The sequence below is a fragment of the Xenopus laevis genome, chromosome 2L, assembly GCF_017654675.1.
Source record: "Xenopus laevis strain J_2021 chromosome 2L, Xenopus_laevis_v10.1, whole genome shotgun sequence".
Lineage (NCBI taxonomy): Eukaryota > Metazoa > Chordata > Amphibia > Anura > Pipidae > Xenopus > Xenopus laevis.
The window spans coordinates 176,622,461-176,627,856 of NC_054373.1; the positions used below are offsets into that span (position 1 = coordinate 176,622,461).

Sequence of the window (5,396 nt, forward strand, 5' to 3'; positions counted from 1 at the left end):
GTCTCTTATATCATTGCTCTTCACCTTTATAATCTGGTGATACTCATGGAAAATGTTGGGAAAGCATTTTATTGAGCAAGATGGTTACTATTAATGGAAACATGAGAGTTTAATATGATGGTTTGCAAACAGTTAACTATATTCCATTAGACCAAAATATCTGATATAAAGATTATTTACATCCACATATGGATCTCTACATAGAGCAGTTATAGACCTGATCTATTTTCCTCTTCTAACCAGGTACAACCTGTTGAGTACTGAATAAATCAGAACAGCAATCCCTAAATATTAATTATTTGCACTTCTTCTTCTCCAAAAAACTTAGTTGATAACTTGACTTTTATCTTTTAACCAGGAACCATCAGAAAAGCCAGAGCAGAAACTGGAGCTGGCTGTAACCATCTGCCAGGTAAGCACATCAGAAAGAGTGAGTCGTTGGAAAAAAAACAAATCACCCTATATTTTATGCAAGATTGTAGTTTAGCTTCTTTATAACAGCAATAATACAATGTTTTTTTTATTTCCTTCTCTTAACCAGGAGACTCCAGAAACTCCTGATATCAACATCAATCAGGTAAGAAGAAATGCTATGGTCGTAATATATAAAAAGTATTTCAAGGAAATATTTTGTTACAGTATTGAGCTGGGAAATCTTTTTTTAAAAATCATTTTATTTTTTTTTTGTCTTAAACAGGAGGAACAACAAGTGGAGCAGGACCAGGATCTAAGAGCTGATAGCAGCCCCTGCCACTCCCAGGTAAGAAGGACATAACCAATGAGTAACAAAGATTTATTTTGTAATAATGTCCGCGGGTTGAACTTGTAAATTAACATTTTCAAAATCTTTTTTTTTTCTTCAGGAAGAACAACAAGTGGAAGAACAACAAGTGGAGCAGGAGAAAGATCTGATAGATGATTGCAACCCCTGCCACTCCCAGGTAAGACAGACATAACCAATGGGTAACAAAGATTTATTTTTTAATAATGTCCGCGGGTTGAACTTATAAAATAACATTTTCAAAATCTTTTTTTTCCCTTTTCTTAAACAGGAACAACAACAAGTGGAGCAGGAACAAGATCTGATAGCTGATAGCAGCCCCTGCCACTCCGAGGTAAGAAGGACATAACCAATGGTTAACAAAGATTTTATTTTGTAATAATGTCCGAGGGTTGAATTGATTAAAATAACATTTTCAAAATCTTTTTTTTTCCCTTTTCTTAAACAGGAACAACAACAAGTGGAGCAGGAGCAAGATCTTATAGCTGATAGCAAGCCCCTGCCACTCCCAGGTAAGAAGGACATAACCAATGAGTAATAAAGATTTATTTGTAATAATGTCCGTGGGTTGAACTTATCAAATAACATTTACAAAATCTTTTTTTCCCTTTCTTAAACAGGAACAACAACAAGTGGAGCAGGAACAAGATCTGATAGCTGATAGCCAGCCCCTGCCACTCCGAGGTAAGAAGGACATAACCAATTGGTAACAAAGATTTATTATGTAATAATGCCCGCAGGTTGAACTTGTAAATTAACATTTTCAAAACCTTTTTTTTCAGGAAAAACAACAAGTGGAAGAACAACAAGTGGAGCAGGAACAAGATCTGATAGCTGATAGCAGCCCCTGCCACTCCCTGGTAAGAAGGACATAACCAATGAGTAACAAGATTTATTTTATAATAATGTCCGCGGGTTGAACTTATAAAATAACATAGAAAGACTTGAAGAGCCCCAATGTGACACCTATGAGGTAACCAACAATGAATTGTTCAGTGGCCCCAATGTATTTAAAAGAACATAGTTACATGCTTTCATAAATAATCTCTATACCAATAACAATATTACCGAAATTTATTACCAGCATAGGTGCTAAGTTGCCTATTCCAACAATCACCATCTGTTATAAAAACTAGAAATGAAAATTTACAGGCTGTGTTGGCTTTTACTGGCAATGCCCTAATAACATTGTTCCTTATAGGCCTCTTACTATTTTTATAATCATTACCAAAGTCTTTTTTGATAAGCAAGGGTTACTAGGTTGGATATTTAGTCTGGTTCTTTCTAGTGGGCACCCTCCACAATTTTTAGCCATTTTTTTTAAACATGAGCTCTGTTAGCTTGATGCTTTCCCATTACAACATTGTCATATTCCCAGAGGAGAGTGCTGAACTAACAGCCTGTTTTACCGTTGCTCTTAACCAGGTAATCTGTTGGCTCTTTCAATGTCATCTGCCAAGTAACTACCGAATAATTACAAATAAAACACCAATCCCTAAATATTACATCTACATTTTTTGCGCTTCTTCTTTTAAAATGCCTGTTGAGTTGATTTGATAACTTGACTTTTATCTTTAACCAGGAACCATCAGAAACCCCTGACGATACCAACTGCCAGGAAAAACAAAAGCAAGAGCTGGATCTGGGCATGAACAACTGCCAGGTAAGAATAGGAGAGGAAGAGTAGGGGCAAATAAAAATCAACCTATATTTTATGCAAGATTGCATTTTAGCTTCTTAAAATGAGACCTGATACATTTCACAACACTTTTTTCGTCTCATTTCTTAATAGGGATGTAGCGAACTGCCGTTTATGTGTTCGCGAACGCCGTTCGCGAACACCGGCAAAAAATGCGAACAGTTCGTTCGCGAACTTCGAACATCCGAAAATCGTTCGATTCGAACGATCGAAGGATTTAATCGTTCGATCTAACGATTTTCGTTCGAATCGAACGATCGAAGCCATTCGATCGAATGATTTCATTCAATCCAATGGCTTCGATCGTTCGATTCGAACGAAAATCGTTCGATTTTAGCGATCGACGATTTGACGCGAACGCCTATTGGCGAACGTCGCGCGACGTTCGCGAACATTCGGCGGACGCGAACAGTCGAAGTTCGCGCGAACTAGTTCGCCGGCGAACAGTTCGCTACATCCCTATTTCTTAACTAGTCTCCAAAAACACCTGACATTTAAGCACTCCAGGGTTCAGTTCATACAATAAAAATGTTCCTGCTAAAATTATAATTTTAGCACTTCCCAAAAACAATTGATCTGAGAAAACCTTTTTTGTCTTCCCCAGGAGAATCAGCTTGAAGTAAAGTTCCCGGTAAGCAGCTTTTAAACTGTATTTTGGAACACTAAACAACGCAAAAGCACAGCAAATGGTTTGACTTAAATATTCCAGCCCTCAGCCTTCTCCCCTAATACACCAGTCCCAGCTCCCCTACACCTCCTGTTCTTCTCACATATTGGAAAGGTTGCACTATATCAATTCAGTTTGTATTTATCATGTTTTTAATGCAATGTTATGTTTTAGACGCCCAGGACATATCTGCAAATCCTGGAGCCAACAGGACAGGACAGCTACGGGATGAATTATACCGTAAGATATTTTATGGCTTAACTTGTGTCATGGTTTTGGGTAATTCTGTTGATTCTGCCGATTGGTTGTTCCCTCTAGAGTTTTTGTCCCTTCTGTGTTTTCCTTGTGCTTCTGAATCTGCCAATAAACCTTCCCATATCCACCCAGTATGTGTGTTTGCTTTCCCTAATGTTCCGACACAGTAATGATCAGAGATTCATTGGCTACTTTTGTTGCAGGGTTGGCACCGTAAAGAACAACTGGATGTGTCCGTGACCATCGTAAAGGACATAGAGGTAATGAGTCTTGATAATAATAATTATTAGATACAAATAAACTTTTTTTATACCTGATTTTTAGTAGAAGGAGAACTTGTTTGAAAAAATATATGGGATTTAAGAAATAAGAACAGAGAGAGGCAAACATATTGTGCAATTCTCATGTAGGGATATTACAAAACTGTCATTTTTCAGAACTACAAGTTAGGCTGGGGTATTGGAAATTGTAATTGTATCCATTGTACTGACTTTGCTTCTTTTGTTTGAAACTAGAAGAGAAAAGACATCCTTCAAGAAGTGGAAGTCCTTGAACTTATCAGAGGCCACGAAAATGTCATTGGCTACTATGGGCTTATTACCAACGTGCCTCTGTAAAGAAGCCCCACTATGAAGGACTGTGGGTAAGGAAGTGTTTATTCAGGTTACAATTTATGCACCAACATGCCAGTCAACAGCTCTAATACAAGCAAACATTTGGATGCAAATATTATTAATTTTGGTAAGAAAGAGTCACGGTGCATGTGGATCACTTTGTTCTCAGTTGCACCTGATATTGTAGTTACACCCAGAATGCTTGTGTAGGTCTATTTCTGACTCACATCCACACAGCCTTTCCCCAGACTTCCTAATATAATTATAGACCACACAAATTTATGTGTCAAACTTTCTTTTCTAGATTTCTATGGAGCGTTGGAATGGTGTAGCGGTGGAAGATCTAATCTACACCAGTGAGCAGTACTCCTTGCATGAAAGCTGGATAGCGTACATCTGCAAGGAGGTATTAAAGGTATGTCTCATGTGATCCTCCTTGGCACTTTTCTGGCTAAATCTAGTTCAATTAAGAGCAGAAAAAATATTAATATATTTGCTTTATTCATTTCCCAGGGCCTGTGTCATCTGGAAAACAAAAAGGTCATCCATCACGACCTGCGGCCCCAGAACATTATCCTGACAACATCGGCAGATGTAAAGATCAGTAAGTGATGCTTAGAATCTGAAAAAACTGATTTATCCATGTTTTTTATTGGATACATTTATAAATGAATATTACAATTCCTGCTTTTGTCATACAATTTCAGGTGATTTCAGCTCGCCACCATGCGGGGGGCAGAGTCACACGTACGTCTGGGGGATTCCATACCTGGCGCGAGAAGTACTGGCAATTTTGGGCATAGTAAGACCATATGGTATAACTCTAAGGTATTGTGATATCTTCTCTCTCTCACTTTATATATAATGTATGAGCTTACACGGGGTGCACTGCATGGACTTTTTTCCTCACAGGTTCACATGCCCTCTATACGTGAATCCAAATTGTAAAGTGGTTTTTTGACATCGAGAGGGAGAATGCCAAGTAGAGAAATTTTCAATCTGAAGTGCAGTGCACGGAGTATTGAAACCAACTCACTTGACTCTTTTATGGGTTTTCCAGCTCAGCCCTGGGGGCATATCTTTAAGTGATAACAGTCACATCACTTTACTCCTTCAAATGTTTTATATAGTACAAAGGTCAGGTTTTGTATTGTAGCAGTGAAAACCTTCATTTCAACACACACCCTTTGGTTTTATTTCCGACATTTTACACATTTTGTGTGGCGCCACTTTTATATGATGATAATAAATTCCACTGATTTTCCACTTTCTGGATTTACACCATTTTTTCTAATCCTTGTAATACATAAAAATGGGAGTTTCTACTGTAATTTTGTTTTACTGTGCATTCCAATAGATAGAAAAAGGATTTAAATGTCC

The 5,396-nt window shown here is 37.7% G+C and overlaps 1 long non-coding RNA gene across 1 annotated transcript; it reads left to right on the forward strand.

Moving 5' to 3' along the window:
• The first annotated feature begins 3,993 nt into the window (after positions 1 to 3,993).
• On the forward strand, positions 3,994 to 4,631 carry LOC121399667. The gene is made up of 3 exons (XR_005965249.1): positions 3,994 to 4,045; positions 4,321 to 4,431; positions 4,530 to 4,631. It is a non-coding gene; the product is annotated as an uncharacterized LOC121399667 (long non-coding RNA).
• The last annotated feature ends 765 nt before the right edge of the window (positions 4,632 to 5,396 follow it).